Genomic DNA, 26,997 nt, shown 5'->3' on the forward strand with positions numbered 1-26,997 from the left:
CACTCCTCTTTTCCATCTACTGCAACTGTGAAATCACCAGAGCAAGACGCAATACATTTCTGCCTATAATTCTACTATGCACACAGAGCCATGTTTTCACATTAGTGCCAAAACGAAATTTCTTTGCCAATTTGAAAGCACACTTACTGCTCTTTTTTTTCGGGGCCAAGTGAAAATCTCTTTTTACACTTTGAAATCACTTTTACAGACTGACACATTCTGAAACCTTTTTTTTTTATTTTATTTAAATGCACATGTCCAAGCTGTTTTTTTTTTCAGACCACCACCGTGTGTATTCTCTGTGACTGCCTACACTCCAGCAGAAGCAACCAGCCTTACTGATGCTGAATGTATTTGCATTACAGACTTAAACCTGAAAACCCCACTCGCTTCTAATTACTGTGCATGACTATACATGGCAAGCACATGGGTGTGTGCTAAACCTCTGCTTCTTTCCCCTAAAAATTCGCTCCTCTTTTCCATCTACTGCAAATGTGAAATCACATTCTGAAACCTTTTTTTTAAAATTTATTTAAATGCACATGTCCAAGCTGTTTTTTTTTTCAGACCACCACCGTGTGTATTCTCTGTGACTGCCTACACTCCAGCAGGGGCAACCAGCCTTACTGATGCTGAATGTATTTGCATTACAGACTTAAACCTGAAAACCTCACTCGCTTCTAATTACTGTGCATGACTATACATGGCAAGCACATGGGTGTGTGCTAAACCTCTGCTTCTTTCCCCTAAAAATTCGCTCCTCTTTTCCATCTACTGCAACTGTGAAATCACCAGAGCAAGACGCAATACATTTCTGCCTATAATTCTACTATGCACACAGAGCCATGTTTTCACATTAGTGCCAAAACGAAATTTCTTTTCCATTTTCAAAGCACACTTACTGCTCTTTTTTTTTCGGGGCCAAGTGAAAATCTCTTTTTACACTTTGAAATCACTTTTACAGACTGACACATTCTGAAACCTTTTTTTTTTATTTTATTTAAATGCACATGTCCAAGCTGTTTTTTTTTTCAGACCACCACCGTGTGTATTCTCTGTGACTGCCTACACTCCAGCAGAAGCAACCAGCCTTACTGATGCTGAATGTATTTGCATTACAGACTTAAACCTGAAAACCCCACTCGCTTCTAATTACTGTGCATGACTATACATGGCAAGCACATGGGTGTGTGCTAAACCTCTGCTTCTTTCCCCTAAAAATTCGCTCCTCTTTTCCATCTACTGCAAATGTGAAATCACATTCTGAAACCTTTTTTTTAAAATTTATTTAAATGCACATGTCCAAGCTGTTTTCTTTTTCAGACCACCACCGTGTGTATTCTCTGTGACTGCCTACACTCCAGCAGGGGCAACCAGCCTTACTGATGCTGAATGTATTTGCATTACAGACTTAAACCTGAAAACCTCACTCGCTTCTAATTACTGTGCATGACTATACATGGCAAGCACATGGGTGTGTGCTAAACCTCTGCTTCTTTCCCCTAAAAATTCGCTCCTCTTTTCCATCTACTGCAACTGTGAAATCACCAGAGCAAGACGCAATACATTTCTGCCTATAATTCTACTATGCACACAGAGCCATGTTTTCACATTAGTGCCAAAACGAAATTTCTTTTCCATTTTCAAAGCACACTTACTGCTCTTTTTTTTTCGGGGCCAAGTGAAAATCTCTTTTTACACTTTGAAATCACTTTTACAGACTGACACATTCTGAAACCTTTTTTTTTTATTTTATTTAAATGCACATGTCCAAGCTGGTTTTTTTTTCAGACCACCACCGTGTGTATTCTCTGTGACTGCCTACACTCCAGCAGAAGCAACCAGCCTTACTGATGCTGAATGTATTTGCATTACAGACTTAAACCTGAAAACCCCACTCGCTTCTAATTACTGTGCATGACTATACATGGCAAGCACATGAGTGTGTGCTAAACCTCTGCTTCTTTCCCCTATAAATTCACTCCTCTTTTCCATCTACTGCAACTGTGAAATCACCAGAGCAAGACGCAATACATTTCTGCCTATAATTCTACTATGCACACAGAGCCATGTTTTCACATTAGTGCCAAAACGAAATTTCTTTGCCAATTTGAAAGCACACTTACTGCTCTTTTTTTTTTGGGCCAAGTGTATATCTCTTTTTTCATTTTGAAATCACTTTTACAGACTGACACATTATGTAACTACAACAAAAACAATTCCCATTTCTATTATTCATTTCTTAAGTTACCACATACATCCCCTCTCAAACTGTAAACTCACCTTTTAAATTAGTTAGTTGTGAAAGAAATGTGGCACTCAAACAGCAGATTATCAGAGCTAGGATCTCTGTTGTGTTCACCTCTCTCCTCTCAGCAGAACCAGATAATGGCAAACTTTCCCTCTATTTTTCCACACATATACATGTAAGTTTCAAATCTCAGTGCTTCCCCCTTTTTTTTCACATGTAATCACACATTTCTATTGGTTGAAAACCAACCCTTTTCCAACAGTACCCTTCCCCCAACTTGACTTCTGCCTAGTACCCTTCCCCCAACTTGACTTCTGCCTGCTACCATAGCAACAGCTCATGGAACACTGCTGTGTGCAGTTAGGTCAGAAGTTCGACACACAATGTTTCAATTCCACAGAGCAAGAGTGCTTGACTTTTCAAACCTAACAGCAAATCCATAGTACTGTTCTTTGGTTACACATTTTCTTGAACCAATACAAACATGCTTCTATTAATTTTCACATACAGCCTAGTTTTTATTCTGGAATGGTATGAAACAGCCAATCAGTTCTTTTTGTTTTAAAAAAATATGTATGCCTCCATTTCCAAACTGTCTTTCTTTTCATATTGCCATTCTACTGAAAGACACCTCCTGAGTGCATCCAGTTCTCCTTTGAAGATGTTCACAGTGTGGATTGTAGGGCACAGCTATGTCTTCTGGAGTGAAAAGTTTGCAGAGAAAACAGATATGGTGAGAGACCTTGCTTTGCCAAATGTAGACATTAAATGGATTGGTCAGAGAGGGTTAAAGTGGCACCAATTGATGCCATTGGTGAAATCCTTCATTCAAATCCAACACCCTGACCTCATAATAGTGCACTGTGGTGGCAATGACCTAGGCACTTTGATTGGGGTAGGTCTGGAAATGCTTATGAAGGACACCTTTGCACAACTGTTTACACTTTTCCCTAAAACTGCCTTTGTGTTTTCCAACATATGCCAAAGGCAAAAATGGAACTGGTCCAATCATTTCTGTCCGCAGATTGACAAAGCAAGAAAGCACGTCAACAAATCTGTTTCTGCTTTCCTCCGTGACTATGGTATGGGTGCCATTTACCACAACAACTTGCGTTATGACATGCAAGACATTTATAGAGGAGATGGTGTGCACTTCAATGATGAAGGGAACAGAGTCTTCCTCTTGAACCTTAGACTCTGCATAGGTACTTACTTGTAGGTACCACTAAAAAAATGACTCCATAAACACAACAGCTCTTTTTAGAGCTCCCTAATTTCTAAACTCTTAAATCTGCTTTTCTTTTATTTATTTTTATTTTTTTACCGTACGCTTACCGTAAGCTTACCGTACGCGTACCCCGTGATTTTTTTTAAAATCAATTGATGTTTTTTTTGTACTTTTCTGTCCTTCTTTGACCCCCTTACAAATGTTAGGGGGTCTGTAACTCTCCTCATTACCCCCTTTCCTTGTTTTCACTCTTTTTTTTCTGAGTGAAACACACAAAATGGCGGCCGCCGCTTCCTGGTTTCGGCCGATTCGAATGTTTACTAAGATCTAAGAGCCAATCAGAATCGCGCTCGCGCACGCCACCGTACGCTTACCGTAAGCGTACGGTAAGCGTACCGTAAGCGGGCTCAGATATATATATTGATTTAAAGGCTATTTTCTCAGAATCTACTGAACAGATTTACACCAAACCTACAAAAGGCACTTCCTTGACCTAGGGACTACCTCTCTGCCAAATTTTGAGTAATTCTGTTCAGCCATTCGGGCTGTAGCTCGTTCTAAAGGTCCTATGGAAAAATGCATGGGAAAAACGCGTTTTGGGACCCCCCTTTTATCTCAGCCCCCGCTTGACGAATCCCCCCGAGACTTTCAGGGTAGGAGCGGAGCGTAGCGCCCCACCTATTTTGAGAAATTCGCGAGGATTCATCGACCGGCGCCAAAGTTATTCAAAATAGAATGTTGAGGTTTTCCTATGGAAACGTGGTCCTAACTATAACTACCTACTGGCGACCGCCAGTAGGTATATATATATATATATATATATATATATATATATATATATATATATATATATATATATATATATATATATATATATATATATTACCTATTAGTTATAGTTAGGACCACGTTTCCATAGGAAATCCGCAACATTCTATTTTGAATAACTTTGGCGCCGGTCGACGAATCCTCGCGAATTTTTCAAAATAGGTGGGGCGCTACGCTCCGCTCCTACCCTGAAAGTCTCGGGGGGATTAGTCAAGCGGGGGCTGAGATAAAAGGGGGGTCCCAAAACGCGTTTTTCCCATGCATTTTTCCATAGGACCTTTAGACAGGGCTACAGCCCGAACGGCTGAACAGAATTACTAGAAATTTGGCAGAGAGGTAGTCCTCAGGTCAAGGAAGTGCCTTTTGTAGGTTTGGTGTAAATCTGTTCAGTAGATTCTGAGAAAATAGCCTTTAAATCAATATATATATCTGAGCCAGCTTCCGGTGCGCTTACCGTACGCTTACCGTACGCGTACGGTGGCGTGCGCGAGCGCGATTCTGATTGGCTCTTAGATCTTAGTAAACATTCGAATCGGCCGAAACCAGGAAGCGGCGGCCGCCATTTTCTCTCTCGCACTGAGAGTGATGTTTAAAATATAAAGCACAAAAACATGTAAAGGGGCTGTTTAGACAGCTCCCACACACATAGCAATGTTGCGGGAGTCCCCAAAGATCCCCCAAGGCCAAAAACGGAATTTTTATTTTTTCGCTAATTTCGCCGATTACGCTTACCGTACGCGTACGGTAAAAAATTATAAAAAAAAAAAAATTATCCACATTCTCCCCACCCCGTGTGAAATTGGTGCCCGCAGGGTACCAAATGTGCATGGCTTATTCCCTACTGACTAAAACTAAAATATTAAAAACAAAAAAAAAAAAAAAATTATCCACACTCTCTCCACCCCGTGTGCAAATGGTGCCCGAAGGGCACCATTTGTGCATGGATTCTAACATATACGAAAAATTAAAATATTACCTTTCAAAACGAAGTGCATCATATGTCCTCCATGTGCGCACGGTGCGCGAAGCGAATCGTGCGTACATGGCCCATCTAGCGTAACGTGGGCACGCGGTGCGCGTAGCGCACCGCGTGCCCACCGTGCGTGCACGGCACTAACTGCGTAAAGTGGACGCGCGGTGCACGAAGCGCACCGCGTGCTCACTGTGCGCGCACGGTGCGCGAAGCGCACCGTGCGCGCACGGAACGAACTGCGTTAAGTGGGCGCGCACGCCACGAATGGCGTAAAGTAACTTAGCATTTAAAAAAACGTACAAATTCACTGAAAAAACCATAGGTTTCACACACGTTATAGTTAGGAATTAGCATTTAAAAAACCTTGCAAATTCACTGAAAAAACCATAGGTTTCACACATGTTATAGTTAGCGGAAATTTTACTGATAAAAAACCAATGAAATTTCCCCGTTATAGTTAGTGCAGGCAACTATAACTCACGCGACCGCAATCTTCTGCTGATGACATATGTGTCTTTATGAAAAAAAAATATTTGTAATATATGTATAGCTAAAAATGTATGGAAGAAGACATGGGCAAATAAGTGTCTAAATACAGTATTAGCATCAGCAGAGGATTGCGGTCGCGTGAGTTATAGTTGCCTGCACTAACTATAACGGGGGAATTTCATTGGTTTTTTATCAGTAAAATTTCCGCTAACTATAACATGTGTGAAACCTATGGTTTTTTCAGTGAATATATATATATATATATCTCTAATCTACTGGCAGTTGCCAGTAGATAGTTATAGTTAAGACCTATTTTCCATAGGAAATTCACAACATTCTAACTTCGGCGCTGATTGACGAATCTTCGCAAAATTTTCAAAACTCGTGGGGTGCTCCGGTCCGCTCCTATCTTGAAAGTTTTGGGGTGATTCGTAAAGTGGGGGCCGAGCTAAAAAAATATATATATAATTACTGGCGGTCGCCAGTAGATGGTTATAGTTAGGACCTAGTTTCCATATGAAACTCGTTTTTTGTTTTCTCAATATCTTTGGCGCCGGTTGACGAATCTTCGCAAAATTTTCAAAGCTCTTGGCCCGCTCCGGTCAGCTCCTGTCTTGAAAGTTTCGGGGTGATTCGGTAAGCGGGGGCCAAGAAAAAAGGGGGGTCCCAAATCGTGTTTTCTAAATATGTTAATTCCCATAGGAAACTTTAGACACGGCTACAGCTCGATCTGCGGAACGGAATTACTCCAAATTTGGCAAAAAGGTAGCCCTTGTGTCAGAAAAATACCTTTTTTTAAATGGAGTAAATCTGTTCAGTAGTTCCTGAGAAATTCAAAAAATAGAGGTCGGAAAATCAATTTCCCGTAGAAAACTTTAGATACGGTTACAGCTGAAACTGCTGCACGGAATTACACAAAATTTGGCAAAAAGGTAGCTGTTGGTTCAGAAAGAGACCTTTTTTTTTTTTTTAAATGGAATAAATCCGTCCAATAGTTGCTGAGAAAATCAAAAAATAAAAGTGTTGATATATAGAGGTGCAGTGGATCCGCGCACCCTCCCATTAACGAGCTTTATTCTAATTGGCTGTCAACACTCCAAACCAGAAAATGTTGGCAGCCATCTTGTGCCTCGGTAACCGAGGCACAACAAAAAAGAAAAACAAACGCAAAAAACAAGAAAAGGGGGCAGGGTAGAAACACCTTGACCCCCTAGGCCTACTCAGGGGGTCCCACAAGGACCCCCATGGCCCAAAAAAGCAATTTTTAAAAAGAAATCGGCCGAATTTGCGCTGGGTGCGCGAATCCGGCCAAGAAAATAAAACAAAAACAAAGCGCAGGCTTCGTTGTATTGAAGCCCCCAGGTGGGCCAGGTCCCGGGGGCAGTGAAAAAAGTGTGGGGGCCCCGATCCCCCCCACACTGCCCCGGCGACCGCCACCTCCCCGGGGCTTGATTAATGAGTTGCGGGGGGCACGCAGCCCCCCTGGGGACCGCCACTCCCCGGGGCTAATTTGTAAATGCGTGGGGGACCTCGAAGGCCTCCCCAAACCCCGGGGACTGCCACCCCCTGGGCTTTCATTAATTATTTGTGGGGGGCACATGGCCCCCCACAGCCCCGGGGACCGCCACCCCCGGGGCTTGTTTTTTAATAAAAAATATACCTGTGTGGGGGGGCTCGAGCCCACCACACGCCCCCGGGACCACCACGTCCCCGGTGCACTAAAATGCTAATTTGGGGGTCCGTTACAGACTCCCGAGCCCTGGGGACCACCACCTCCCCCGGGCTTTGCAATTGAAGGGAGGGGGGCAGCGCGGCTGCCCTCCTGGAGCCCGTGATGGCCCTGGGGACCGCCACCCCCCAAGACCGGCTCCTGCAGTGTCCCAGGGTGCCCAACCCCGGGACACTGCTGTTTGCAATGACAGGGTGGGAGCCGCGCGCCACTGTCATTGTAAACTGCTTTGCTTCATTGAAGCGAGAGCAGGGAAACCTGCTCTCGCTTCAATGAAGCAAAGCAGATTGCTTTTCCACAAGGGGAGCTGCATGTTAGCAGCTCCCCATGTGGAAAAGCAATGCCGGCTCCCGCAGGACGTGGGGAGCCGGCGGGACCATGGGGGAATTGGGGCTCCCCCCACGGTCCCCAAAGGAGAGGGACGGCCCTGGGGGATGGGGTCTCCAAAATTAAAAAAATAAAATAAAGACCAGCTCGGGGATGGGGTCCCCGGGGCCAATAGAGGCCTCAGGAGGGGGCCACGCAGCCCCCCTCCATAAAAAATAATGTGGCCATGCCCCGGGGCATGGGGTCCCCGGGCCCGAATTGGCTATGAGAGGGGGGCTTACGCAGCCCCCCTTCTAAAAATAAAAGGGCGCATTCGTGCCAGAGGCCCCGCCCCCTCCCAGCAACACTCTGCAAACGCGCCCTATGGCGCGTTTTAAATTGGGGAATTAATTCCCCTTCAATACTGGGGGTCTCTGGGGGCCAACTAGCCCACCAGGTACCTCCAGTAAGCGCCAGAGAATTGCGTTGCAGAGAGGTGTAAAAAGGGGCGTGGCCTGGACCACCTCTCTGCAACGCAGCTCTGTGGCGCTTACTGGAGGTACCTGGTGGGCTAGTTGGACCCCAGGGACACTCAGGATTCAAGGGGACTTAATCCCCCAACTTAATGCGCCACGGGGCGCGTTTGCACAGTGGTGAAGGGAGGGGGCGGGGCCTGAGATGACATATGTGCAAACACGCCCAGTGGCATGTTTTAAGTTAGGGAATTAATTCCCCTTCAATCCTGAGGGCCCCTGGGGGCCAACTAGCCCACCACGTACCTCCTGAATGCACCACTGGGCTGCATTGCAGAGAGGTGGTCCAGGCCACGCCCCTTTTTACACCTCTCTGCAATGCAGCTCTGTGGCGCTTACTGGAGGTACCTAGTGGGCTAGTTGGACCCCAGGGACCCTCAGGATTCAAGGGGACTTAGGCCCCCTGGCGCGTTGTAAGTTGGGGGAATGTTTGCAGAGTGGTGGAGAAAGGGGGCATGGCCTTTGTCTACTTCTCACCAATCCCACTGCATGTGGCTTACTTGAGGTAAAAGGTAGGCTAGTTGGTGGCCCCTAAAGGACCCCCAGCAGTGAAGGGGACTTCATACCCCATCCAAGAGCGTGCCAGGGAGCGCGTTTGTAGAGTGGTGGGCAAAGTGGGCGTGGCGTGGTATGAGTACTTACCAATGCTGCTGTGTGGGACTGACTGGAGGTAATAGTTATGGAAGTTGGCCCCCAAGGATGTCCATGGGGGCCAACTACCCCTCATGTTACCTCCAGTAAGTCCCACACAGTGGGATTGCTAAGACGTCTTCAGAGGCCATGGCCCCTTTTTTCTACCACTCTGCAAACGTGCCTCGTGGCAAACTACAGGATGGGGGTTGAAGTCCAATTTAGTCCTGAGGGAGTTTGGGGGCCAAGAATCCCTGCTGGTACCTCCTGTAAGTCCGACGCAGCGGAATTCCTGAGCGTTGGTTGGACGCCCAGCACCCTTTATCCACCACTCTGCAAATGCGACTACTATTTAAAGTAGCATTTTTCTGCACCTCTGACTTAGAGGTAGTTTTAATCCCCCTGCCCTATTATGTATTAGGGCCTTACAGAGGGGGAACAACCTTTACAACGCAACTTTTACAACGCACTACACTTACAACGCATTTTTTACAACGCAACATCCACTACAACGCATTCCATTACATCGAATGACACTACAACGCATTTTTAAAAACTACCTTTACAACTCATTCCATTACATCGCATACTACCTTTACAACGCATACCATTAAAACGCATAATATTACACTACACTATCCAACACTTACCCTACTGTTGCACCCCCTGGAGTTAGAATAGTAATTTTTACCCCTATACTATCCAACACTTACCCTACTGTTGCACCCCCTGGAGTTAGAATAGTAATTTTTACCCCTATACTATCCAACACTTACCCTAGTGTTGCACCCCCTGGAGTTAGAATAGTAATTTCTACCCCTATACTATCCAACACTTACCCTACTGTTGCACCCCCTGGAGTTAGAATAGTAATTTTTACCCCTATACTATCCAACACTTTCCCTACTGTTGCACCCCCTGGAGTTAGAATAGTAATTTTTACCCCTATACTATCCAACACTTTCCCTACTGTTGCACCCCCTGGAGTTAGAATAGTAATTTTTACCCCTATACTATCCAACACTTACCCTACTGTTGCACCCCCTGGAGTTAGAATAGTAATTTTTACCCCTATACTATCCAACACTTACCCTACTTTTGCACCCCCTGGAGTTAGAATAGTAATTTTTACCCCTATACTATCCAACACTTACCCTACTGTTGCACCCCCTGGAGTTAGAATAGTAATTTTTACCCCTATACTATCCAACACTTACCCTACTGTTGCACCCCCTGGAGTTAGAATAGTAATTTTTACCCCTATACTATCCAACACTTTCCCTACTGTTGCACCCCCTGGAGTTAGAATAGTAATTTTTACCCCTATACTATCCAACACTTTCCCTACTGTTGCACCCCCTGGAGTTAGAATAGTAATTTTTACCCCTATACTATCCAACAATTACCCTACTGTTGCACCCCCTGGAGTTAGAATACTAATTTTTAACCCTATACTATCTAATACTTACCTTAAATGCAATTTAATATTATGCGTTGTATTGGTATGCGTTGTAAAGGTAGTATGCGATGTAATGGAATGCGTTGTAAAGGTAGTTGTTAAAAATGCGTTGTAGTGTCATGCGATGTAATGGAATGCGTTGTAGTGGATGTTGCGTTGTAAAAAATGCGTTGTAAGTGCATGCGTTGTAAAAGTGTGCGTTGTAACGACATACATCCCTTACAGAGGAGGTAATGCTAATCACAGGGGTACCCCAACACATAGTGTTCCCTAGTGTATGTAGGTGTTTTCACTGTATGTATGTGTCTTTTAGCATTGCACCGGCTCTAGGCCTAGTTAGTCAGAGTCAGTTACCACCAGTACCCATCTGAAAAAGTTGTGGGCACAGGATGATTTTGCTACAAGGCCTCTTTCTACTCCTCTGTTGGTTCACATGTCTTGCTTCTTCCTGCACTTTTCTTCGTCTTTGTGGACTTCTGTTGCTTCGTTCTGCATTTCTTTTGCTTCTTTCTGTGCGTTTTTTCTTCTTTCTTCACATGTTCTGCCTCTGTAGGCATAGTTAGAAACTAGCATTTAAAAAACCTTTGAAGTTCACTTAAAAAACCATAGGTTTCAGGCACGTTATAGTTAGAAATGAGCATTTACAAAACCTTTGAAATTCACTGAAAAAAACATATGTTTTAGGGAAAGTCACATATTACATCACTCATGACATGGTCAATGACATCACTGATGACATCACTGATGACATCTCAAATGACATCACTGATGACATCATCCATGTGATAATTTGATGCATCTTCTCACACCCTAATATAACCTTTGCTACACCCACTCTAAATTACAGACTGTCATTCTCAAAACCATAGACACTCCAACACCAATAACTACATACCTACTCACTGATTCTTAGGTTTACACACACATCCTCTCACCCGTACAGTCACTCATACTTATGGTCACTCAGTACAGGACTATCATATGCACTCATACACCTATATAGATAATCACACACCACCACTCATCCATAGAGGTACTCACACACCTAGTCAGTCATGCAAATAATTAATCACACTGCCATTTACTCACCTATACAGTTATACATACACCAGCTCAACTTAGTCACTAACCCATGTATTCAGTAACATACGTTTAATCACTCACATATAGAGTCAGTCACGCACCTACTAAATCATCCATTCAGCCACTTATACACCCACTCATTCTTCGATACGCCTTTCCCAATATATATTAAACATATTTAAACTTTACAGAAACACACAGTCACTGGATGATGTCATCAGTGATGTCATCAGTGATGTCACTGTGGTGTGATATAACAAGGGTACCCCTAATCTAGTTTCCTATCTCAGGGTTTAAAGCAAATACTTATGAAACAATATATAGGAAACTTATACAAATATAGTGTGTGGGTATATAAACAAAGTGCCCTCAACATATATAGACAAATATCTATAGAAAAAGTTTTTTACAAATGTGCATAGAATATTTTTCTCTCTCATTAACCAAAATAGGACTCAAGCAACAATAGATAATTTCCATTCATTTATTAGTTATTTTTTTAAATATATCTTTTTACATTTATTTATGGACATATATCTAGTAAACCATTTCATATTCCACAATGTCTTTTGTTTGCAATGTCTTTTTTACAAGCAATTCCTAGTCTGGATACTGCATTAATGCCTGTTTGGTCAAATGATTGTATTTCAATTTATAACAAAGCACAGAAAAAGAAATTATTATAGATCATGGCTCTATTCGATTTCAGTCTACGCGCGTTTCGGCGTTCAGCCTTCCTCAGGCAGCCATGATTTCTTAGCTCCTATAATATAATACAAAGAGAGCAAAACCAACACACTATAATTGTTCGTGTATACAAAATTGCGCTCATCATGTGTACAATATATCAATAGAAAAAAGAGACTATATACATCTACTACTTATATACATTATTTACACATTTATAATACATATTAACACAATCTAACTCCAGTATGGGTGTCAAATACATCTGGTTCTTAAGTTCTTGGTGTGATACATACAAAGTATAGTACCAAGGTTTTCAGTATCACACCTTCTATCTAAAACCTTTGGGGTTCTAAGGTGGATTTATTACAATGTGTGGGGCCTTATTAGTTGCGGTATACAAAATCACCATTATCTACTCGTGGACTAAACAACCTGAGCTGTCACAGTTAATTCTCTAAAAGGCCGTGAAGTTGTATATTGTCTGTGTGGCAACTCTGACATAAAACACATCTCAGTACACTTCCCTTTAAATGGTGGTTATTCCTAATGTGATAAAGAGAACCGACAATTCAGAGTGTCCTGATCATAAAGACAATGCTATCTGGTCACATATTGGGTGTCCATGTATGGAATGTTTACCACATTTTGCAGATGAGATTCATAGGACTGCCTACCTTCTTATTGTTGGTCTTATGTTAACGGTCAGGAATCTTGCCGTTGAACTACAGATATAGAGTGCGGTTTATCTGTGGCTGTGGGTTAGCCAGAATCAATATCTCTGTAAATAGAAACCAACCATCCACGTTTAGAATGCCTCAGCCTCTTTACAAACTATTAGCTGTTTCTTAATTATATCAGTAAGATACATTTGTAGCTGAAGCTGAAGAAAAAAGGTTCAACTTGTTACCTTCGATTCTTAAAGCTCATGCTGTTCCCGGTTGGCGTCACAGCGAGTTTCTTGCCTTTGCTGATTACTCAAGTGATCCTCCGTTTCCGTCTGATTAGCCGGTGTGAATATGATTGAGCGGGTTCAGGTGTGACTCAGTAACATCGGCTCTTAAGCTGTATGGGGCAGTTGCATCTCTAAAATGATAGGAACAACACAGAGCAAAAATTGTGTAAACACTTATAAATTAATGCTCAAGCGAGGGACATGTGCTTCCCTGCTGCAGGGGCCTGTCTAATAATCCAAGTGTCGTAAAAGCACTTACTGGTAATCGCCTATACAGTCCAATGATAAAGCGTTAAATCGCTCTTCTGCGATTAGAAATGGCGGATGGTTACTTGCTTTCCGTGGTATGGATACGCCACCTACACGAAAGCGCATGTAGTCAATAGTGTTTGCTCGCCGTGTGGGATAAAAATAAACTATAGATGTACTTAAAGATTCTTCTAACGTTAAAGAGGCAAGCCTAAAATGCAATCCCCTTTCACTTACCCCGTCTCGCTAGTGCTCCGCTTAACTGGTGCCGACTACTTCAGTGTGGACGATCGAAGTAAAAACCAGCTTTGATGTAAAAACCAGCTACGCTCGTGAGCATACTGATGGAGATAACACTAGATGAAACGAATATAGAGAAAACCCCAATTCCCACATGACCAGAATTGGGGTTTTCTCTATATTCGTTTCATCTAGTGTTATCTCCATCAGTATGCTCACGAGCGTAGCTGGTTTTTACATCAAAGCTGTTTTTTATGTAGATAACGATAAAGATTTAAATAGCTGACGCAGCGTGTGGATTCATCACTTTAAGATAACCAAGAGCCTCGTTCTCTAGGCATTTGCCATTGGATGTACTCGGTTGATGTGGTTAGATATTGACCAATCACTAACGAGTAAAGGGTTGAAATAGGACGATTTGTACTCAAGTCCTGTTTTTACTTCGATCGTCCACACTGAAGTAGTCGGCACCAGTTAAGCGGAGCACTAGCGAGACGGGGTAAGTGAAAGGGGATTGCATTTTGGGCTTGCCTCTTTAACGTTAGAAGAATCTTTAAGTACATCTATAGTTTATTTTAATCCCACACGGCGAGCAAACACTATTGACTACATGCGCTTTCGTGTAGGTGGCGTATCCATACCATGGAAAGCAAGTAACCATCCGCCATTTCTAATCGCAGAAGAGCGATTTAACGCTTTATCATTGGACTGTATAGGCGATTACCAGTAAGTGCTTTTACGACACTTGGATTATTAGACAGGCCCCTGCAGCAGGGAAGCACATGTCCCTCGCTTGAGCATTAATTTATAAGTGTTTACACAATTTTTGCTCCGTGTTGTTCCTATCATTTTAGAGATGCAACTGCCCCATACAGCTTAAGAGCCGATGTTACTGAGTCACACCTGAACCTGCTCAATCATATTCACACCCGCTAATCAGACGGAAACGGAGGATCACTTGAGTAATCAGCAAAGGCAAGAAACTCGCTGTGACGCCAACCGGGAACAGCATGAGCTTTAAGAATTGAAGGTAACAAGTTGAACCTTTTTTCTTTAGCTTCAGCTACAAATGTATCTTACTGATATAATTAAGAAACAGTGAATAGTTTGTAAAGAGGCTGAGGCATTCTAAGCGTGGATGGTTGGTTTCTATTTACAGAGATATTGATTCTGGCTAACCCACAGCCACAGATAAACCGCACTCTATATCTGTAGTTCAACGGCAAGATCCCTGACCGTTAACATAAGACCAACAATAAGAAGGTAGGCAGTCCTATGAATCTCATCTGCAAAATGTAGTAAAAAGTCCATACATGGACACCCAATATGTGACCAGATAGCATTGTCTTTATGATCAGGACACTCTGAATTGTCGGTTCTCTTTATCACATTAGGAATAACCACCATTTAAAGGGAAGTGTACTGAGATGTGTTTTATGTCAGAGTTGCCACACAGACAATATACAACTTCACGGCCTTTTAGAGAATTAACTGTGACAGCTCAGGTTGTTTAGTCCACAAGTAGATAATGGTGATTTTGTATACCGCAACTAATAAGGCCCCACACATTGTAATAAATCCACCTTAGAACCCCAAAGGTTTTAGATAGAAGGTGTGATACTGAAAACCTTGGTACTATACTTTGTATGTATTACACCAAGAACTTAAGAGCCAGATGAATTTGACACCCATACTGGAGTTAGATTGTGTTAATATGTATTATAAATGTGTAAATAATGTATATAAGTAGTAGATGTATATAGTCTCTTTTTTCTATTGATATATTGTACACATGATGAGCGCAATTTTGTATACACGAACAATTATAGTGTGTTGGTTTTGCTCTCTTTGTATTATATTATAGGAGCTAAGAAATCATGGCTGCCTGAGGAAGGCTGAACGCCGAAACGCGAATAGACTGAAATCAAATAGAGCCATGTTCTATAATAATTTCTTTTTCTGTGCTTTGATATAAATTGAAATACAATCATTTGACCAAACAGGCATTAATGCAGTATCCAGAATAGGAATTGCTTGTAAAAAAGACATTGCAAACAAAAGACATTGTGGAATATGAAATGGTTTACTAGATATATGTCCATAAATAAATGTAAAAAGATATATTTAAAAAAATAACTAATAAATGAATGGAAATGATCTATTGTTGCTTGAGTCCTATTTTGGTTAATGAGAGAGAAAAAATTCTATGCACATTTGTAAAAAACTTTTTCTATAGCTATTTGTCTATATATGTTGAGGGCACTTTGTTTATATACCCACACACTATATTTGTATAAGTTTCCTATATATTGTTTCATAATCAGTGATGTCACTGACCATGTCATGAGTGATGTAATATGTGACGTCATCAACAGTGCATTGCGAGGGCTAGAGTTATAGTTAGCTGAACTAACTATAACGGGGGAACTTCTCTGGTTTTGTATGAGTGAAATGTCCAACTAACTATAATTTTCCCTAAAACCTATGGTTTTTTCAGTGAATATCTAAGGGGGGGGAAAAAAAAGAAGCTTTTTTTGAGTTTTTGGTTCTTACGTTGCACTATGGTTGCGGTGCTCATATATTTTTTTTGTACACCCAACTAAGGACCCTTTTGTTTTTTTGTTTTTTGGCTTTCTGGCTTTGGCAGCTGCATAGGAGGGGTCGAGTGGTTAACCAGTCTTTCCATCGAAAGGACAGAGTCCTTATGCCTCATTTGGGGGGGGGTATGGGTGGGGGTGTGGGCAGGGGAGGGAGGTAGGAGTGAGGGTACAGGAGGGGGGGTATGGGATGACCAAGGGGGGTTAGGGAGGGTTGGGGTTAAAAATATTTAAAAAGAAGCTGGAACTAACAAAGTAATCACGGTGGTTACACAGCATGTTTCTTGGTTAAATGTAAATATTTGTGGAGGAAGAGTTGTTATTTCTATTGCTCGGTCCTATTTTTTCAACGTAGATGGCACAGGGTAAAATTCGTATAGGGACTTGGAATATTTGTGGCCTTAATGATGGCAAAAAGAGGGCATTGTTCTCAAAGGTTATCCAGTCTTTCCACCTTGAGGTAGTGTGTCTTCAGGAGACGCATGTAGCTTGGAACGATCGGGCATATTTGAAAATTCCGGGGTTTGACTTAGTTGGGTGCTCTCGGCAATCAGTTAGGATCAGAGGAGTTGCAATTCTTTTGAGACATGGATCTGGAGTATGCACTAGAACTGCACAAGATAGTAATGGCAGATGGGCAATAGCAGAGTTGGTAGTTAATGGCAGTTCCATGACTGTTTTTACAGTCTATTGCTCAAACTCTGATGACCCAGCAGTTCTACATTACTTAAATGTGGAACTGGCACTTTGGCCTCATCCTGTATGTTTTTGTGGGGATATGAATATTAATCTCTTAGCTGACTTTAATCTAGGAGGGTCTCAAATTTACACTGGTAAAAAACCTAGAGTTTTTAGGGCTCTCCAAGCTTTGGTCCAAGAACACCGTTTGACTGACTCCTGGTTCTATAATAACAAACACTTAGATGGCTATACTTACTTTTCAGCCCCTCACAATAAGTTAGTTTGTATAGATTATGTCTTTGTATCTGTCCAGGTGGTAGAAGCCACATCTATTTTAGTCTTACCCAGGATACTCTCGGACCATAATTCTTTAATAATTGAATGTACAATGAAGGGCACCCAAAAGGTCCCAAGGACTTGGACCTTTGAGACGAAATTATTATTGGAACATTCTAATATAGATCATATGAAAAACTGGATGAGGGAATTTTTAAATATCAATAAAGATACAGCTGCACATACAATAGTTTGGGACACGTTCAAAGCAGCGGTAAGGGGTCAAACGAAAAGCTTCTCATTTTTTAGGAGGAAATTAGCTCAGGATCAGACTAAGCGGCGTATTGAGGAATTGGGGACCGCAGAGACACAGTTGGTGTGCGCTATAAGAGAGGGTCGTGAGATTTTGGAAATTCAGTCACAGATAGCTGGAGTAAGGACCTCTCTGTTGGAATTCTTTGGGCAGGATCTTGCGGCAAAGTATATACAATTTAGATCACAGATGTTCGAATTTGGGGAAAAAGCTGGCAGGGTTTTAGCCAAGTGGTTGCATGAGAAAGGATTGGCTAATCATATTTTAAAGATCCAGGACTCCCAAGGCTGTATACGAGATACGCCGGAGGGGGTCATTGAGGTCTTTAGGCAGTTTTATTGTCGTTTGTATACACAGGAAGATGGTCTATCCAACATGGAGGGAGAAATAGGAGATTTTTTACAGGATCTCACCACCACTCATATCTCCGCTCAGCAAAATGAAATTCTTTCAGCTCCTATAGAATGGGAGGAGGTTGAGTTGGCAATTAAGTCCCTAGCCAGTGGAAAAGCTGCAGGTCCGGATTCCATCCCACTTGAGTTTTATAAGTTGTTTTGTTCGGAAATACAAGCAGAGATGCTGACTGTTTTTAGAGGAGCACAGGGAGGACATATACCAGATTCCTGGCACCAAACAACTATCATTCTCATAAAAATAAAAAAATAAAACGAATTAGACCCTGCATCGTTCCGTCCAATATCGTTAATAAACGTGGACAGTAAAATTTACTCGAAAATTTTAGCCACTAGATTAGCAGCTGTGATCTCTCCTTTAGTGTCTTTACGACAGCATGGCTTTATCCCAGGCAGAGACACAGCCGACCATGTTCAGCGGGTAATAGCTCTTTTAGACTGGGCTCAAACGGCCCATTATCCCCTCGGTGCGATCCTGTTGGATGCCGAGAAGGCGTTTGACAGGGTCGGCTGGGGGTTCCTGTGGGCAGTTTTGCGTTGGAATGGGTTTAGTTTGGAATTTCTCCATGCACTCCAGTCGCTTTATATATCTCCAGAGGCGACCCTCTCGATCTCAGGATTGCGCTCCAGTTCCTTTTGTATTGGAAGGGGCACTCAACAAGGTTGCCCATGTTCGCCCCTTTTATTCGCTCTGTATATAGATCCACTTTTAAGTAAAATAGAGAAATGTGTAGAAATACCTCCAGTCAGGGTTCCTTCAGCAGAGTATAAGGCATTAGCCTATGCTGATGACATTGTAGTATTGACTAGTAGTGTGGCACTGGCATTTCCAGCTATTAAGAGCCTCACAGAACAGTTTGGATATCTGTCTGGTTACAAACTCAATGTCACTAAAACTCAAGTGATTCAGTCAGCATCTATGGGTCCGTCCGATGCCCCGGTGGTGCAGACCGCGGGGTATTTAGGGGTTAAAATAATGGCTGCAGTAGAAAACATTCCAGACTTGAATATTTTGCCTGTAATCAAAGTAACCAACTCGATATTGACAAGGATAGATAATCTCCATCTGTCTCTGTACGGTCGGGGAAACGTATTGAAAATGTTGGTCTTACCAAAGTTTTTATACCTTTTCAGGACCATTCCATTGGAGTTTTCTCATGCAAGCTTAATTCAAGCAGAAAGGCGTTGCAACAGATTTCTTTGGGGTTACCATCGCCCTCGGAGAGCAGCTAAATGGATGTACCTTCCGAGGGAGAGGGGAGGATGGGCAATACCTAATTTAATGCTGTACTATTGGTCAGCTTTTATTCAACACTTAGCCATACCGCTTTTTGGGGATAGGGCATGGGTACCACTATGTTGCAGGCCTTCTATTTTTGAAATAGGCTTGGGAGGAGAAGCTAAGGGAATATTAGTTTGTGTATTGGAGCCCAGTTATTACAAAAAGACTAAGTTTAAGGTTATAATAGCAATGTTCTCGCTTTGGCGTAAGATCCGTCGTAAATATCTGATTCCTAAAATTAATAATTATACTCCCCTTGCCGCGGCAGGACTTCTACCTCCTATTTTTCAAGATTTAATTTTATTTAGGTGGATCTCACAGGGGGTAAGGACGTTAGGAGATCTTGGAACTGAGGGAGTATTGGCCTCGTTTGAGTTTTTGAGGGAGAAATTTAGTTTGAATGCACACGACTTCTTTAAGTACTTACAGATTCGTAGTTATGTAGAGAAAGCAAGGGGGCATGATCTTGGTTTTTTAAAGAAAAATCCACTCATGGAATTGATATTAAAACACTCCAGAATAGGCATGCTGTATCAATGCCTACTCTCTGGTTTTCCAGACGATATACTCTTACAGAATGCTAAATGGGAAACAAAATTAGGCAAAACAGACTTAGATATTTCTCAGGCCTTAGAATTGTCAAACAATGTTTTTATGTCAGGAAGCTTACGGTCTCAAAGCTATATGGCACTGTTTGACCTGTACTACACCCCGGCTAAAATCGCTAAATGGGGAGGTATAGGAGGTCATCAGTGCTCGAGATGTGGGCTGGCAGCTGCTAATGATTTACACATGTTTTTCTCTTGTCCCAAATTGCATATATTTTTCCACGACGTAGAAGTTTTTTAGAATTCTAAACTCAATATTTCAGTTGTTCTTTCGGCAAAGCTTGTTATATTTGGTTGTGAGAGTGGCCGTCTGAAGCAGAGAACTAGGTATGAGACTGCTTTCCTGTTCATAGTTATGTCTGTGGTAAGACTGTCGATAACTTCGGAGTGGATAAGTCCTGATGCCCCTACTTTATTAAATTGGAGAGCAAGGATTTTGGCTTTATATAATTTAGAATCAGCTATTTTTTCAAGATGGGGTAGAAGAAGGCGTGAGATGGGGCAACGCATCTGGGACCCTTTGGAAAAATGGATTAAGGAATAGTTAAAAGTGGATCAGCTAAACACGAACTTACTCATTATATTATGCTGCATATCTTTTTTCCTTTTTTTTGTATTTGACTCTATAATTCCTTGTATCTGCATTTGAAGCTAACTGTGTTGGAATGTATTATGCACTGTAAAGAGCTTATGTTTTTGCTTTTGTTTCTTCTTATTCATTGTTGATTGTTCCAAGCTTCTTAAATAAAAAAATATGTAAAAAAAAAAAAGAATATCTAAGGTTTTTTAAATGCTAATTTCTAACTATAACGTGCCTGAAACCTATGTTTTTATCAGTGATTTCCAAAGGTTTTGTAAATGCTAATTTCTAACTATAACGTGCCTGAAACCTATGGTTTTTCAAGTGAATATCTATCTATATATATAAATATATACACACACACACACATAGATTTTATCTTTGACGCCGTTTGACAAATCTTCACAAAATGTTCCAAAAAAGTGTCATAGTGAGTCTTGTTGTGCCTGGAAAGTTTTGGGGTGATCCGTGAAGCGGGGACTGAGAAAAAGTGGGATCAATAAGTGTTTTTCCCATGTTATTTGTCATAGAGATGTTGAGCACAACTACAGCCCAAACCGCTGGACAAAATTACACCAAATTTGGCAAAAAGCTAGCTCTTGGTACAGATAGAGTGCTTTTTGTTGTTATTTGGTGTAAACAAATTCAGTAATTTTAGCGATATTAACCGAAAATCAAATTTGTACATCTAGGGACGCGGATCCTCCTCAGATTCACGAATCCACTAGCCACCAGCAATGCAGTGAATGACTGGTCATAACCTGAGAGGAAAGTTGTGGTCGCCATTTTGTTCATCGGGACTCTGTTCCCTTTGGGGAAAATAAAATTAAAAAGTGACAGAAGGGGTCAGAGCAGAGGTACTCTGACCCCATGTGATTAATGGAGAGGGGTCTGTGAGGGACCCCTCATGGGCAAGAAGTAAATCAAAAAGCTTTTTTTATTTACAATGTCAGGAGTCATGGATCCTCCTTGGATCCTCTCAAATTTGGGAAGGATCTGGGGATCCAGATCCCGATTAAAAACAAACATACACTCACTCTACTCACTGATCTACAACCTACTCACTCACACACCACTTACACATCCACACAACTACCCATACACCCACTCACACACTCATATAGCCACTCACTTTAACACCTACTCACATACCCACAAAACCACTCATGTACCCACTCACAGACTCACATAGCCACTCAGATACTCACACAACAACTTATAAACCCACAAACTCACTCAGATACCAATACAGCCACACACACACACACCCACTCACATACCCACACAGCTTTCACACACCCACTCACACACCCACGCAACCACTCACACACGTTTACAGTCACTTACACACCCACTCACAGCCCCACAAAACCACTCATGCACCCACACAAACCGCTCACACACCTACTCCACACACCTACTGACTGTCATACACCCACTCACAGACCCACAGAGCCAGTCATACACTCACACAACCACCCACACAACCACTCACACACCTACTCACACACACTCTTTCACGCTGAGGTTGCAGGAATGTTATAGTTAGGAAGTAGCATGAAAAAAACATAAATTCACTGAAAAAACACAAAGGTTCCAAAATCCTACCAGGGTATCAAGCAGCATCTCAGATCCCTTAATTTGAAATATGCTCATCTATTCTCCGCCAAGCTCAAGATAATCCAAGACCAAAAAAGTCACTTCTTTGACACCCCTGCAGAAGCCTTGGATTGGCTGGAGCACACCTTCCTTGATATGGAATAGAAGCGGCCCTCAAGCAAGACAAGGAACCTAGAAACACGAAACGCCCACCAAAAATTTGGCGCTCAAAACAACAAAGAAAGGAGAAAGAAATAGGACCCACACCTGAATAAATGCTAGAGGGACAAAGATCAGCTATACGATCAGCCACCTCACTTCGGGAATCACGGTTGAGTCCCGATGACGAATCCTCCAACGGAGACACTGCTCACTCTGAGTCGGACAACAGTCAGCTGCTTTTCCCATCAATAACGCCATAAACTGCAAATAACTCACTGAACTAACAGGTAGTGGAACCAACTGATCAGTTGCAATTCACCCCGAATTGCTCCCACAACTATACAGCAGGACACAGAGAAGTCACCACTCTGGACCTGCAGTGACCAGCAATGAGATGGCTACTCCAAGCAGAGGAGAGAAATCTGGTTTGTTTTACTGAGCCCCCTAGCAATTCTGACTACTGGGTGGAGGGGCATTAGATGACCATGCACATCCACCTCTCATACCCCAGCATCCTTGTAATTCACCTAAAAGAGACTTTGCATTGAGAAGGACCAGTGGGATTGGGACTAATAGTATGTGAATACTTTTGAACTGCTACACTCAGGGCCGGTGGGGGGGGGGGGTCCCGGTGAGCTACACACACCACTGAAATGAGTTTAGCTCATGATAACCGGGGAGCGATCTCAGTCAGCCCTGCCACAATGACCCCTATTGCAATTGCACGAGTTGCAGGCAGTCGTCTGCTTGAAGTTAGAAATGTTTGGTCGAACACAGTTCTTCGGTTGGACCGAGTATTGGGTTGTTTCACAGGGAAGCTGATGGATAATAGAGTATATTTAAGCTATCACTATCCCATGCAAAGAAGAAATACATGGCGACAACCACTCAGTATAACTATACCACATAGAACATAAGGGGTATGGTATCATTACACAAAAGGCACAGAATTCATGCACAGTTAGCTAGACGTAAGGTGCAAATAGTATTCTTACAGGAAACCCACTTATCCTCGACAGAAGCCCTCAGACTACAGAAGAAGTGGAGAGGTCAAATATTTAACACAACCTATTCTGCGTTTGCGTGAGGGGGAGCTATATGGATAAGAGTCGGGATTCCCTTTGTGGCACTCGAGACACATATAGAAAAGAAGGGCAGATACATTTTAGTGCGAGGCAACCTAGATGGCAACCCATTAGTGCTGGGACGTTTATACGCCCCAACATGAACCAAGAAACATTTTACACGCAGGTGGGGGCAAGGCTGGCGGATTGGACCTAATTTCCATGGATAATAGGCGGCTACTTTAATGCGGTCTTAGATACCACATTGGACAGGTCCCACCCCCCTCTCCCGGGATCATCCTCCATAAGATTTGCAAAGTCATTAAAGGACTGGGCACAGGGCTGGTCACTGTATGAGATTTGGCGCAGTCACAATGAGGAAATGCGGGAATACTCGTTCTATTCACCCATGCACGACTTGCACACCAGAATAGATCCTATTTTCTGCATCCCGCAGCTGCTTACACAAGTAACACGCATAACATACACCGGGAAAACAATCTCACACCATAGCTCATTAGAAGCCGCTATTTTCTGGTGACTGACCCCAGCGCCGCTACCCACCTGGAGACATAACCCTTGTCTTTTGGAGGACGCGGTCTTTCATACCACTATGGCCTCCACATTTGACACATACTTTACCAACAATGCTGGAACAGTCTCCTCAGTAGGGATAGAGTGGGAGGCGCTCAAGGTGGTGATACGCGGAATGGCAATCAGCTCTGTGGTAGGGCTCCGTCAGGCCATAAATAGGGAACTCAAGCAAGTAGAAGATACGCAAGCCGCACTCGAGTGAGAAGCAACCCAAAATGAAGCGGCCAAAAGAAACCTACAGGAGGCCCGTATCAAATATGCGGACCTCTTAGAACAACTGCGGACAATTGACTATTGTGCATATACACAAAACATACATACGGAAGCAGATAGGTCAGGCACCCTATTAGCGCGGATACTCAGAGACGCCCCTTTTTCGGCATCAATACTAGAAATAATCACTCTCCAACAAACCTGCGTAACAACCCATAGAGAAATTAATGAAGCTTTTTACGCACACTATAAAGAACTCTACACCGCCTCACGGTGGGTGGACCAACAGGAGATAGAGGAGTTCTTTAGTACAATGCAGCTACTACAGGTATCAGCAGAGGCACAGGAAAATTTAGCATCACCAATCTCCACTGCTGAGATAAGCATGGCATTAAAAGATCTCCCCCAAAAATAAAACTCCATGGCTTAGTCAGAATACCGGCAGAACTATATGCCACATATGCCCATCTGTTAGTCCCTAGAATTGAAAAACCATATTTAGAGGCATTCAAAACCGGAGCCCTACCTCCCACAATGGTACAGGCCTTGTTTACTTCCCTTCCCAAACCCGGTAGGGATCACACTAACCTCTCTCCCTGCCACCCACTCTCGTTATCAAATACAGACTGCAAAATACTGAGCAAAATCTTAGCCAGCCGCCTTCAGCCCCTTCTACCTAAATTAAACCATAATGATCAATGTGGGTTTAGACCTGCGTGAAATACGTCACTCAATATTCTGCGATTGTGCAGCGTCATGTTTTCATGTCCTGAAAACCTGGTCATGCGGGGTGCATCGCATTAGACATTTGTCAAGCCTTTGACACATTGCACTGGGAGTATATGTTAATCACTCCTAAGAAATATGGAATCCCTCCTGAGTACATACGATGGATTAGAATACTCAAGCCCCCACGGCCCATGTGCGTACAGGGACACACATGTCACCAGCATAATATATTCAGCGTGGAACGAGACTGAGTTGCCCCCTTTTGCCCATACTATTTGTACTAGCGCTCGAACCTTTAGCCCAGAAACTGTGCACCGACTCCACCAATTGGGGAATTGAAATGAACCGCACACTCCATGTGATATCGCTCAATGCAGATGATATAATTTTGTATTACAAAGACTTACTGAAAAACTTACACACGTGGCAAAATGGTTTACTCAGTTTGAACATATAGCACTTGCCATCAACCATGAAAAATCATACTTAAAAAAAAAAAAAATAATAATTTTTATTTAATTTTGTTGATCACAGTTGCAGTTATGCTTACATTGGTGACGATTCCATTACAATCAGAAGATACATTCGTACATTAACAAGAAAACTGGTCACCTTTAGAAATCGTCCATTGCTCGGTCTCCATTCCGCCTCATTTCCAGTTCTCTCGTTGGAGAGATACAGAGATTGCCACGGTATACATTCCATTTGCCCCATTTCCTGTCCCACTTCTTAGGGCATCCCCTAATCATAAAAACTTCCTTTTCTGCAATCACGCATTTATCTACTTCCCGCAGCCATGCTCGTATGGTTGGAGAACTCGCCAGCCTCTTGTTTTTTTTAACCGGTACTCAACCATCATACGATTCCCTTTGGGGATCGAGTTATTAATGTGGCTCCGACCACCTTCCGGTATCTAGGAATACAAGTATACAGGAATACACAGGATCTTCTAGAAGGTAACTAACAGAAGACAAGAAGTTCTCCGCGCACCCAGTTTGCTTTCTGGCTGTCCCTACCTATCTCAATTGCAGTTTGTCTGTCAATTTAGAAAATGGTAATGCTCTCCCGACTTCTTTATTTCTTTACAAACCTACCAGTAATAATCCCCAGATTATTTTTTGTGAGATACTCAATTTAATACTAACTGATTTAATATGGGAGCAGGCTGCTGAAGAATTAGCCTGGCAAAACTGCGGCTTCCAACTGACGCCGGGGAATGGGAGCACCCGACTTTTAGGCATACTGCTTTGCGGGCCAATTGTAATGGCATTCCTACTGGTTAGCGGGCTGAAATCTGCAAGAAATAACATAAACAACCAAAATGATAGACTGAGGTAAACTACATGCACTTTTGTGCCCAGGCAGCACAACCCCAGCAACAACACCTCTCCTTCTAAAAACTGTGCTAGGTCATTGGAAGCAAATGATCTAATACACTACGCTTACCTCCACATATGCCCCAAATTTTCCAATAGTAGGAATTCCAACTACCACAGGGACACTCGCAAAGCGCAAAATTGCACAGTGGACGCAAGAAGGGGTTTCCAAAATTGGAGATCTATTTGGGGATGTAATGTTATTATCACATACTAATTTTGTTCATGAATAGAGAGTTTCAGGTTCACTATTTTTTTTTTTATTGAGCAAAATTCATACAACCTAATATATCACAAAATATAGAGAAAATACAATAGTAAATCTGAAATAGAGAATCATACAAACAGTTTACATAGATATAAAGCCCAGCAGGGACACTTAGATTTAACTAATTTTAAAAAGCAAAAAACTAAAGACAAAGGAATCAGGTAGAAAACAAATCATTCAATTCAAGGGAGATATATCATTAGACCTATGTTTTAGATACCATTTGGAAATAGGGGCCCAAATCTGAGCCCCAAGAAGCCTAGTTTTTTTACCTCTAGAGCTATATATTAGAAGTTCCTGTTTATAAGTTGCCAAAAAACGGCTAAGCCACATCTGAAAAGTAGGTAATTCAAAATCCTTCCACCGCGCAGCTAAAATAATACGAAAGATAGCGGTGCCCAAAAAAAGTATCCTTTGTTCTTCAGTACTATGACCGAGCGATTCATCATGCCCCATTAAATAAAGAGTTACTGAGTCTTGGATATAATGACCAAAAATCCCATAAACGTGGCCTTTAATAAGTCTAATTTGGGGCAGCCCGCGAACATATGTATTAAATTCGCTTGGGGTTGGCTACATCTCGGACACCTATCATCAACCCG

The 26,997-nt window shown here is 42.4% G+C and overlaps 1 protein-coding gene across 1 annotated transcript in view; it reads left to right on the top strand.

Annotated features, from left to right (window-relative positions):
* Positions 1-26,997, top strand: part of MTCL3 (MTCL family member 3) — a 427,396-nt gene that overhangs the window by 126,854 nt on the left and 273,545 nt on the right. The window lies entirely within an intron of this gene.

Source organism: Triturus cristatus, chromosome 6 (genome assembly GCF_964204655.1).
Source record: "Triturus cristatus chromosome 6, aTriCri1.1, whole genome shotgun sequence".
Taxonomy (NCBI): Eukaryota; Metazoa; Chordata; class Amphibia; order Caudata; family Salamandridae; genus Triturus; species Triturus cristatus.